The following is a 13486-nucleotide window of genomic DNA, read 5'->3' as shown; positions in this document are numbered from 1 at the left end:
GCGGGATGACCATGGATCTGGAAGAAAGAAGATTGAAGATGCCGCTTGATAGAAGACTTCAGCCCGATCATGGACCTCTTCAGCTCCCGCTTGGATGAAGACTTCAGCCCGATCATGGACCTCTTCAGCTCCCGCTTGGATGAAGACTTCAGTCAGATCATGGACATCTTCAGCCCCCCGCTTGGGCTTGGATCAAGATATCGGAGGCTCTTCTGGATCGATTGGTGAACCCGGCGTGGTGAAGACAAGGTAGGGAGATCTTCAGGGGCTTAGTGTTAGGTTTATTTAAGGTTTTTTTGGTTAGATTAGGGGTATGTGGGTGGTGGGTTGTAATGTTGTGGGGGGGTATTGTATGTTTTTTTTTTACAGGCAAAAGAGCTGAATTCTTTGGGGCATGCCCCGCAAAGGGCCCTTTTCAGGGCTGGTAAGGTAAAAGAGCTTTTGTATTTTAATTTTAGAATAGGGTAGGGCATTTTTTTTTATTTTGGGGTCTTTGTTATTTTATTAGGGGGCTTAGAGTAGGTGTAATTAGTTTAAAATTGTTGTAATATTTTTCTAATGTTTGTAAATACTTTTTTATTTTCTGTACTTTAGTTAGTTTATTTCATTGTATTTATTTCTAGGTATTGTATTTAATTAATTTATTGATAGTGTAGTGTTAGGTTTAATTGTAGATAATTGTAGGTATTTTATTTAATTTATTTATTGATAGTGTAGTGTTAGGTTTAATTGTAACTTAGGTTAGGATTTATTTTACAGGTAATTTTGTAATTATTTTAACTAGGTAACTATTAAATAGTTATTAACTATTTAATAGCTATTGTACCTGGTTAAAATAAATACAAAGTTGCCTGTAAAATAAATATTAATCCTAAAATAGCTACAATATAATTATAATTTATATTGTAGATATTTTAGGGTTTATTTTACAGCTAAGTATTTAGCTTTAAATAGGAATAATTTATTTAATAAGAGTTAATTTATTTCGTTAGGTAAAAATTATATTTAACTTAGGGGGGTGTTAGGGTTAGGGTTAGAATTAGCTTTAGGGGTTAAAAAATTTATTAGAGTAGCGGTGAGGTCTGGTCGGCAGATTAGGGGTTAATAAGTGTAGGTAGGTGGAGGCGACGTTGGGGGCGGCAGATTAGGGGTTAATAAATATTATGTAGGTGTCTGCGGTATTACGGGCAGCAGATAAGGGGTACATAGGGATAATGTAGGTGGCGGCGGTGTGCGGTCGGCAGATTAGGGGTTAAAAAATTTTAATAGAGTGGCGGCGATGTGGGGGGGCCTCGGTTTAGGGGTACATAGGTAGTTTATGGGTGTTAGTGTACTTTAGAGCACAGTAGTTAAGAGCTTTATGAACCGGCGTTAGCCCAGAAAGCTCTTAACTCCTGTTTTTTTTCTGCGGCTGGAGTTTTGTCGTTAGATTTCTAACGCTCACTTCAGCCACGACTCTAAATACCAGCATTAGAAAGATCCCATTGAAAAGATAGGATACGCAAATGACGTAAGGGGATCTGCGGTATGGAAAAGTCGTGGCTGGAAAGTGAGCGTTAGACCCTTTCCTGACTGACTCTAAATACCAGCGGGCGGTAAAAAACAGCGGTAGGAGCCTCTAACGCTGGTTTTGACGGCTAACGCCAAACTCTAAATATAGGCCTTTGACTTTATGTGTAGTTATGATACAGGCTGTTTCCTGTTGGTTGTTTGTATGTATGCTCCATAAGGAGTGTGCACTTCAATTAAGTAAAATATAAGAGTAGCTATTATGTTTTTATTTTTTTTTTTTTAAGATAATATTAATTCAATTTTTAGGAAATTATAGTCAGACACAACACAACTCACATCTCACAGCACGCATAAACATTTTTTTTACATTCAATTAAATCCAATTAGATTCAATGGGTCAAAGCGGCTAATGGTAACCCAGTAAGCTGTAAGTCATTTGTAAGAATTGTTTAGCTACTTAGTATTGAAAAATGTCTCATTAAAATGTTAGCAAACACATTATTTCAGTGCAGGTTAAAGTATAACATATGGGTAAATGCTATATCACTGCTGAAAATGCATTTGTAAAGCTTCCAAGTTGCAGCAGTATCCACCTGCACAGTGTCTTTCTTTTTTTTAGCAAGCAGGTAATACAGCCAATAGGAAACATAGCACCCACTCTAATAAAATCTATAGCAACATGCTAGTGTGCTGCTGTCATATAGATGAAGAGCTTTAAATGCGATTGTTAAAGTCAAAGATCTTTACCTGAAAAGCAGTAGCCTTGCTAGGGACTGAGTTTGCACTAAAGATACTGCATCAAAAACAGGACTGTAATTGGAATAAAAAGCAGACCTGGGAAAATATGAAGACCAGCCCTATTTTCTGTTGATCCAGTAGAATGCACGTCACATTTTTTCCAAAAGGGGATTACTGTGATACTCATTCTCCCAACATTTTTTCAGAATTAAAGAGACAGTCTAGTCAAAATTAAACTTGCATGATTCAGATAGGGCATGCAATTTTAAACAACTTTCCAATATATTTTTAGCATCAAATTTGCTTTGTTCATTAATTTTTTTTCTAAGACCATGTGGGAATAACATTTTTAAGATCCAAGTAAAAAGTCTTCAAAGATGAAACACACAGAGCCCAAAACCCTAATACCCTTCTTTTATCACTTGTTTTAACTTGAATACATGAAAAGAAATCCAGTAATTTTTTTAGGTACTTTGCCTTTCACAAAAGAATCTTGGCTCACTGAAATTTTTATTACTAAAACCAACAGACTTTTCTCCAAAATCAATAAACAGTTGTACATCTTAATGCGTTCAAAATATAAACATTGAAGAGCAAATCTTTCTACATTAACACATACTGCTTCATAACAACTTTTTTTCACAGACAACATCTCCAAAATAAAAAAGCCATTTGTTTTTTATTCTTTTCGTTTTCACTGGGATGTTCCTTTTAAAATAATTTTATTTGGATGTTACAAGTAAGTAACAGACGCTGTTTGATCTTTACAAAACGTGCTCTCTTTATACTTGTTTTTTACATCTCCACTTTGTCTAATTATCCCTGACATCCTGCACATGTTTTTAAAGTTCTTCAGGGGGAAAAAATACATACAGCTTTGTCTCTCTGACAACAAAGAAGAAAGGAGAGAAATGTGTTATTTGCTCGGTAGGAGACAGCTGTTTGCTTATCTGAGAATTGAGATCCTGAACTTTACAACTGTAAGTTTGGTACTGAAAAAAAATGCATTAACTCTGTAATAACATTTTTTTTTCCTTATTCCAGAAATCGTATTAGAGTCCTCTGTGCACATCAGGTATTGCTTTGAATATTATGTGTGCTTGACAGTAAATGCAGAGTTAAGCACAGAATTGAAAATGATTATTTATCAAAGTATTCAACTAAAAAAATGAAAATGTATTTCAGACAAAGATAGCATTTTAGAACAAGAGATTAAAGGCTGTAATGTGTTTCTGCAAAATCATAGGGTGATCAGAAACTGTAAGATTGTATTTACTCCCTATAGATTACAAATTAATCATAGAATTTGATTAAATTCTGACTGTGAAAGCCACAACACCTGCCTGATAATTAATGACGTACACGTACCTTATTACATTATTGTTATTCAGCCTGTGTGTCATAGTTGTGATATTCTATAGCATTCTGGGCTAGATTCATACACCTAGATTACAAGTGTTGCGCTATAGAGGGTGCGAAACGAACATACTGCTGCCATTATGAGTTTTGGAAAAGCTGCCTTGTGCTTGTGATATGGTGGCGTTAAGCTCCATACCGCACAAAATACAATCGTTGCTTTGACATGCTCATGCATGCTTTCCCCATAGCCATCAATGGGGAGAGAGTGTTAGAAAAAAAAACTAACACCTGCGATTGCGGAATGAAAAGCTCTCTAACGCAACCCTATTGATGTCTATTGGGGAAAAAAAAATTATGTTTAAATCTAACACCCTAACATAAACCCCACATCTAAACACCCCTAATCTGCTGCCCCCGACATTGCCAACATCTACATAAACTTATTGACCCATAATCTGCTGCCCCAGACATCACAGCCACCGAAATAAAACTATTAACCCCTAATCTGCCGCTCCTGATATTGCAGCCACTATAACAGAGTTATTAACCCCTATTCCCCTGCACTGCAACATCGCCCACACTATTATAAAGATATTAACCCCTATTCCGCCGCTCCTCAACATCAACGCCACTAAATAAATTTATTAATCCCTAAACCTCTGGCCTCCCACATCACTGCCATTAAATAAACCTATTAACCCCTAAATTGACAGCCCCTCACATCGCAAAAAACTAAATTAAACTATTAACCCCTAAACCTAACAACCCCCTAACTTTAAATTAAATTGACAAGTTCCCTATCTTAAAATAAATAAAAACTTATAAATTAAACTAACAACTATTACAGGGAGTGCAGAATTATTAGGCAAGTTGTATTTTTGAGGATTAATTTTATTATTGAACAACAACCATGTTCTCAATGAACCCAAAAAACTCATTAATATCAAAGCTGAATATTTTTGGAAGTAGTTTTTAGTTTGTTTTTAGTTATAGCTATTTTAGGGGGATATCTGTGTGTGCAGGTGACTATTACTGTGCATAATTATTAGGCAACTTAACAAAAAACAAATATATACCCATTTCAATTATTTCTTTTTACCAGTGAAACCAATATAACATCTCAACATTCACAAATATACATTTCTGACATTCAAAAACAAAACAAACTCAAATCAGTGACCAATATAGCCACCTTTCTTTGCAAGGACACTCAAAAGCCTGCCATCCATGGATTCTGTCAGTGTTTTGATCTGTTCACCATCAACATTGCGTGCAGCAGCAACCACAGCCTCCCAGACACTGTTCAGAGAGGTGTACTGTTTTCCCTCCTTGTAAATCTCACATTTGATGATGGACCACAGGTTCTCAATGGGGTTCAGATCAGGTGAACAAGGAGGCCATGTCATTAGATTTTCTTCTTTTATACCCTTTCTTGCCAGCCACGCTGTGGAGTACTTGGACGCGTGTGATTGGAGCATTGTCCTGCATGAAAATCATGTTTTTCTTGAAGGATGCAGACTTCTTCCTGTACCACTGCTTGAAGAAGGTGTCTTCCAGAAACTGGCAGTAGGACTGGGAGTTGAGCTTGACTCCATCCTCAACCGAAAAGGCCCCACAAGCTCATCTTTGATGATACCAGCCCAAACCAGTACTCCACCTCCACCTTGCTGGCGTCTGAGTCAGACTGGAGCTCTCTGCCCTTTACCAATCCAGCCACGGGCCCATCCATCTGGCCCATCAAGACTCACTCTCATTTCATCAGTCCATAAAACCTTAGAAAAATCAGTCTTGAGATATTTCTTGGCCCAGTCTTGATGTTTCAGCTTGTGTGTCTTGTTCAGTGGTGGTCGTCTTTCAGCCTTTCTTACCTTGGCCATGTCTCTGAGTATTGCACACCTTGTGCTTTTGGGCACTCCAGTCATGTTGCAGCTCTGAAATATGGCCAAACTGGTGGAAAGTGGCATCTTGGCAGCTGCACGCTTGACTTTTCTCAGTTCATGGGCAGTTATTTTGCGCCTTGGTTTTTCCACACGCTTCTTGCGACCCTGTTGACTATTTTGAATGAAACGCTTGATTGTTCGATGATCACGCTTCAGAAGCTTTGCAATTTTAAGAGTGCTGCATCCCTCTGCAAGATATCTCACTATTTTTGACTTTTCTGAGCCTGTCAAGTCCTTCTTTTGACCCATTTTGCCAAAGGAAAGGAAGTTGCCTAATAAGTATGCACACCTGATATAGGGTGTTGATGTCATTAGAACACACCCATTCTCATTACAGAGATGCACATCACTTAATATGCTTAATTGGTAGTAGGCTTTCGAGCCTATACAGCTTGGAGTAAGATAACATGCATAAAGAGGATGATGTGGTCAAAATACTCATTTGCCTAATAATTCTGCACTCCCTGTATACTAAAATTAAAATAACTATCAATTAAATAAATTAAATTACTTATTAAAAAAACCTAACACTACTAAAAAAAATTAAATCTACAGTTACAAAAAAATTAAAAATACTAAATTACAAAAAAAATAAAAATACTAAATTGCAAAAAATTAAAAAATACTAAATTATGAAAAATAACAAACACAATTATCCAAAATAAAAACAATTACACCTAATCTAATAGCCCTATCAAAATAAAAAGCCCCCCAAAATAAAAAAAAACCCTAGCCTACAATAAACTACCAATAGCCCTTACAATGGCCTTTTGTAGGGCATTGCCTTAAAGAAATCATCTCTTTTCCTGAAACAAATACAAAAAACCCCAACAGTAAAACCCACCACCAAAAATAAAAAACATAACTCTAACAAAAACCTAAGCTACCCATTGCCCTGAAAAGGGCGTTGATATGGGCATTGAACTTAAAAGGGCATTTAGCTCTTTATTTGCCCTTAAAAGGGCATTTAGCTCTTTTAAGACAAGCCCAAACCCTAATCTAAAAAAAAAAACCTTCCCAAAAAAAAGTTTTAAAAAACCTAACACTAACCCCCGATGATCCACTTACTGTTTCTGAAGTCCGGACATCCAGGCGGCGAGAAATCTTCATCCAGGTGGGGAGGTCTACATCCATCCAGGCAGTGTCTTCTATATTCATACAGGCGGCATCTTCTATCTTCATCCCGGCGGCATGGAGCGGGTCCATCCTGAAAACATCCGGCGCAGAGCATCCTCTTCATATGGTCGCTGCTGTACACTGAATTTTCAATGCAAGGGAGCCTTTTCAAAATGGCGTCCCTTGCATTCCTATTGGCTGATTTGATTTTGGAAATTCAAATCAGCCAAAAGGATGAGAGCTACTGAAATCCTATTGGCTGTTCAAATCAGCCAATATGATGAGAACTACTGAAATTCTATTTAAATTAGGTCTCATGCTAATAATAATGCATAACCTGGTATTACAAGTGAATGGTTAAAAACTATAACCAGATCAGCTTAGAGTGATGGTAATTGTTCCCCTTTGTATAATTAGATCCAGAATATTTTAGATGTTTTATTCATCAGATGAAGATGCAACTTACTTTTTAAACTAGCCATGAGCTCCTGCCGCCCACTTCATTTTTTTGTGAGCTAAAGGTTTGAACTGTTCTCCAATCAGTACTCTAGCCGTATGACTAGCATGTGGTATTAGAATGGAACGGCTAGATAAAAAAATAACTTATAGCACATCTTTATAACAACTGATGAATTAAACCTCATCTAAAATATTGCTTCTATTTCAGATCTAATTATTAAAAGTGGAAAGTTAACCATCACTTTAATGCAGCTAAAATTTTTTTTTTTTGTATATTAAACCTCTGATTTTGTGTTTTGAAGCCACAACCTAATAAAATGGGTTGAGCTTGTAGGTATAATCAGATCTTATTACTTTATCACATTGTGTATATATAAATGCTTATTTATCTTATATCTGTCCATAAACCAATCACCAGTACTTGGAGAGAACAATAGAAAATCAACATTTCATTACCTTATCTCTGCTATATCCCACTGGGAGTGTAATTTCTTCTTCTGGCTGTGTTTACACAGCTTATCTATAGCTTGGACCTGTGGACACAAACTTTCAGAATAGGTGGGGATACCACTGGCTAAATCAGCTATTTCAAATGCCAATATAAGTGTAAAGAGCTACTTGTAAACAATTTAATACACTACAGCAGGTAAAGTGGATAATTGGGAACAAATTAAAGGGGAGAATTTTTTTGAGTAAACTGTCCCTTTAAGCGCAATCAAAAATACTGCTGTAAATTGTATCGTAAAACATAATTTATGTAAGAACTTACCTGATAAATTCATTTTTTTCATATTGGCAAGAGTCCATGAGCTAGTGACGTATGGGATATACAATCCTACTAGGAGGGGGAAAGTTTCACAAACCTCAAAATGCATATAAATACACCCCTCACCACACCCACAATTTAGTTTAATAAATAGCCAAGTAGTGGGGTGAAAAAATAAGGAGTAAAAAAGCATACAAAAAGAACTGGAAATAATATTGTGCTTTTATACAAGAATCATAACCACCATAAAAAGGGTGGGCCTCATGGACTCTTGCCAATATGAAAGAAATTCATTTATCAGGTAAGTTCTTACATAAATTATGTTTTCTTTCATTCAATTGGCAAGAGTCCATGAGCTAGTGACGTATGGGATAGAAATACCCAAGATGTGGGAGACCACAGAAGAGTCACTAGAGAGGGCGGGATAAAATAAAAACAGCTATTTCTGCTGAAAAAATTAAATCCACAAAAAAATAAAAGTCTCTCATAAATTTCACATAAATTTCAAGAAAAAAACGTAAATCATAAGCAGAAGAATGAAACTAAGACAGCTGCCTGAGGAACTTTTCTACCAAAGACTGCTTGAGAAGAAGCAAATTCATCAAAATGGTAAAATTTAGTAAATGTATATAAAGAAGACCAAGTTGCTGTTTTGCAAATCTGATCAACCAAAGCTTCAATCTTAAAAGCCCAAGAAGTGGACTGATCTAGTAGAATGAGCTGTAATTCTGAGGCGGAGACTGTCCTGCCTCCAAATAAGCCTTGTGAATCAATAGCTTTAACTAAGATGTCAAAGAAATGGCAGAGGCTTTCTGACCTTTCCTAAGACCAGAAAAAAACAACAGACTAGAAGTCTTTCTGAAATCTTTAGTAGCTTCGACATAATATTTCAAAGCTCTTACAACATCCAAAGAATATAAAGATCTTTCAAGAGTATTCTTAGGATTAGGGCACAAGGAAGGAACAACAATTTCCCTACTAATGTTGTTAGAATTCACAATGTTAGGAAGAAATTTAAACAAAGTCCGCAAGACAGTCTTATCCTGATGGAAAATTAGAAAAGGAGACTCACAAGAGACAGCAGACAATTCGGAAACTCTTCTAGCTGAAGAGATAGTCAAAAGAAACAACACTTTCCAAGAAAGTAGTTTTATATGCATAGGCTCGAAAGGAGGAGCCTGCAAAGCCTTCAAAACCAAATTAAGACTCCAAGGAGGAGAGATTGATTTAACAACAGGCTTTATATAAACCAAAGCCTGAACAAAACAGTGAATATTAGGAAGTTTAGCAATCTTTATATGAAATAAAACAGAAAGAGCAGAGATTTTTCCCTTCAAGGTACTTGCAGACAAACCTTTATCCAAACCATCCTGAAGAAACTGTAAAACTCTAGGAATCCTAAAATAATGCCAAGAGAATTTATGAGAAAAACATCATGAAATATAGGTTTTCCAAACCCGATAATAAATCTTCCTTGAAACAGACTTACGAGCCTGTAGCATAGTATTAATCACTGAGTCAGAGAGACCTCTATGACTAAGTACTAAGCGTTTAATTTCCATACCTTCAAATTTAGCGAATGTAGATCCTGATGGAAAAAACGGTCCTTGAGACAGAAGGTCTGGCCTTAAAGGAAGTGGCTAAGGTTGGTAACTGGACATCTGGACAAGATCCGCATACCAAAACCTGTGAGGCCATGCTGGTGCTATCAGAAACACATGTGATTGTTCCAATATGATCTTGTAGATCACCCTTGGAAGAAGAAATAGAGGCGGAAAAATGTAAGCAGGTTGGTAAAACCAAGGAACTGCTAACGCATCCACCATCTCCGTCTGAGGATCCCTGGACCTGGAAAGGTACCTGGGAAGCTTCTTGTTTAGATGGGAAGCCATCAGATATATTTCAGGGAGACCCCACATTTGTGTGCAATCTGACAAAATACATTTGAATGGAGAGCCCACTCCCCTGGATGTAAAGACTGATGACTGAGATAATCCGCTTATCAATTGTCTACACCTGGGATATGTATTGCAGAAATTAGACCGGAGTTGGATTCCGTGCAAGAAAGTACTTGAGATACTTCTTTCATCGCTAAAGCACTGCGAGTCCCCCTTGATGATTGACATATGCCACAGATGTGATATTGTCTGAAAATGAATGAATGATTATCTCTTTAACAGAGGCCAAGCTTGAAGAGCCCTGAAAATAGCACAGAGTTCAAAAATATTGATAGGTAACCTTGCCTCTTGAGGATTTCAAACTCCTTGTGCTGTCAGAGACCGCCAGACAGCTCCCCAACCTGTGACACTTGTATCTGTTGAAATCACAGTCCAGGAAGGACAAACAAAAGAGGCCCCTTAAAGAATCAGATGATGGTCCAACCACCAGGACAGAGAGAGTTGAATGTTGGGATTTAAGTATATCAACTGTGATATCTGAGTATAATCCCTGCACCATTGATTCAGCATGCAAAGCTGCAGCGCATCCAATGCTGCAGTCATGAGACCTAACACTTCCATGCACATAGCTACTCAGGGAATGATCGAGACTGAAGGTTTTGACAGGCAGAAACCAATTTCATTTGTCTCTTGTCTCTTAAAGACAGAGTCATGGACACTGAATCTATCTGGAAACCTAAAAAGGTGACCCTTGTCTGAGGAATTAAGAAACTCTTTGGTAAATTGATCCTCCAACCATGTCTTTGAAAAAACAACACTAGTTGATTTGTGTGAGATTTTGCTAATTGTAAAGACTGAGCTAGTACCAAGATATCGTCCAAATAAGGAAACACCGCAATACCCTGCTCTCTGATTACAGATAGAAGGGCACTGAGAACCTTCAAAAAGAGTCTTGGAGCTGTTGCTAGGCCAAATGGAAGAGCAACAATTGGTAAAGCTTGTCTTCTAGAAAAGAGAATCTCAGAAACCGATAGTGGTCTGGATGAATCAGAATGTGAAAATATGCTGTAAGTCTATTGAGGACATGTAATGACCTTTCTGAACAAAAGGCAGAATAGTCCTTATAGTCATCATCTTGAAAGTTGGGACCCTTACAAATTGATTACAAAACTTCAGATCCAGAACTGGTCTGAAAGAATTTTCCTTCTTAGGGAGAATGAATACATTCCAGAATTGGAACTGGTACAATTACTTCTGAAAGCTCTAGATCTGAAACACACTTCAGAAAGGACTGAGCTTTCACAGGATTTGTTGGAACGTGAGAGAGAGAAAAATCTTCTCACAGGAGGTCTTATTCTGAAACCTATTTGATACCCCTGTGAGACAATATTTTGATTCCAATGATTCTGAATGGAACCTGCCCAAACGTTTTGAAATCATTTCAATCTGCCCCCCACCAGCAGAACTGGATTGAGGGCCGCACCTTCATGCAGTCTTAGGGGCTGGCTTTGGTTTCTTATAAGGCTTGGATTTATTCCAACTCGAGGATGGCTTCCAATTGGAGCCAGAGTCTTTAGAGGGAAGGAGTGGTTTTCTGTTCTCTATTCTGACGAAAGGAAAGAAACTGATTAGAAGCTTTAGATTTGCCTTTAGACTTTTTATTTTGAGGAAAAAAACTACCTTCCCCCCAGTAATAGTGGCAATAATAGAATCCAACTGGGAACCAAACAAATTATTACTCTGGAATGATAGATATAGTAACCTATATTTAGATATCATGTTAGCATTCCATGATTTGAGCCATAAAGCTCTTTTAGATAAAATAGCCAAAGACATAGATTTGATGATATCAAAAATAGCATCACAGATAAAATGATTAACATGTTGAAGCAAACGAACAATTCTTTGCAAATCAGTGTCTTTTTTCCTGTTGTGCTAAGCTATCCAACCAAAAAATTGATGCAGCCGCAACATCGGTCATAGAAATGGCAGGTCTGAGCATATAGCCAGAATGCAAATAAGCTTTCCTTACATAAGATTCAATCTTCCTATATAAAGGATCCTTAAAAGAGGTACTATCTTCCATAGGAATAGAAGTACGTTTAGCAAGAGTAGAAATAGCCCCATTAACTTTAGGGACTTTTTCCAAAAACTCTAATTTAGCCACTGGCAAAGCATACAACTTTTTAAACTTTGCAGAAGGAATAAAATAAGTACCAGGCTAAGACCATTCCTTAGCAATCACATCAGAAATAGCATCAGAAACAGGAAAAACCTCAGGAGTAGTCACAGGAGGTTTATAGACAGAATTTAAACGTTTATTGGATTTATTATCAAGAGGATCAGACTCCTCAATATCCAAAGTTATTAACACTTTTAACAAAGAACAAATATACTCAATCTTAAAAATATAAGATGATTTATCAGTGTCAATGTCTGAAGTAGGATCTTCTGAGTCAGAGAGATCCTCATAAGAGGAGGATATATAAGTATGTTCACAATACCAAAAGCAAAATGAGAGGATCAGTTACAAAAACAACAACAAGAACAAAGTAGATGTTGCAAAGAAAACTTTTTTCCTTCATGCACCGCAGCAAACCAAAACTGCAGTGTACCCAGAGCAAGTGTACATTTCAATCTTTATGTAGTAGAGATAATCAGAAAGATACAGTCTCACCTCTGCTGTCTTCCACCCAGGGAGCTTTAAACTTACAGCAGGATCCTTTCCAAGTAGAGCCGGCGTCATATACACCTTTTTCTCGATCTGTATCTCTGTATCTCGTCCACCGCTACCCGGCACTTTTCCAGAGGCACCGTGCTTCCGCGCCCACCAGGGGGCATGTCCAAGTTACAACGGATGATCCTCCAACCGGATAGCTAAACAGGTACCACGTGCGCCATCACTTCAGACGCCTCCACTCTGTATCCTCCAATCCTCAGGCTGCCTTTTGTTGCGCCTCTCTATACGGACCAATAATGGGGCTCCACTGGTATCTCGGCGTTCTGTGCTCAGTGTTCAGCGTAGTGGTATTCAGCATATGCTCTGGGGATAATTTGCAGCATACAATGCAGGGACACTAGCGCTCTCAGGGCAAGGAAATCCACCACAAAGAAAAACATGGAGCGCTAGCGTATGTAAAACATAACCTTTATTGTGGTTATTTAAAATTAGGACATAGTCAATCAAAAAAGGACAGAGATGGGATACCTCTGGCTGGCAAGCTTACGCGTTTCGGCAAAGCCGTAATCATAGCATACTATGCCAGCCACAGGTGTGCTTTATATACAAAATTAGAAACAACACCATTGGTTAAAAGGACATGTCATTTAAAACAACAATACGCCCAGAGAGATTTTTGCATTTAACCCCTTTTATCTCGGAGGTGAAAGAACAGATCTATCTTATATTACATTATGAGTATATATAGGTATTTTGGAGACATGTATGAGGTTATTCACAATAAATAAATCGTCTTTTTTAGATGTTAAATAAATAGTTATTTAGTTATGTTCGCTACCTTTAGATCACAGTCACAGTTAATCCCGTCATATCCATAGCCTATAGTAACGGCCTTCTATTAAAACAAATTTAAACTAGTCAAATTATACATCCGTTTCATAGTACAAATATGCATTATCATTACTTAAGAACAAAGTGTCAGTATAATGATCTCAGGTTGTGTGTCAGTCAGATATGA

This window comes from Bombina bombina, chromosome 1 (assembly GCF_027579735.1).
Source record: "Bombina bombina isolate aBomBom1 chromosome 1, aBomBom1.pri, whole genome shotgun sequence".
Classification (NCBI taxonomy): Eukaryota; Metazoa; Chordata; class Amphibia; order Anura; family Bombinatoridae; genus Bombina; species Bombina bombina.
This window is presented reverse-complemented; position numbering follows the sequence as displayed.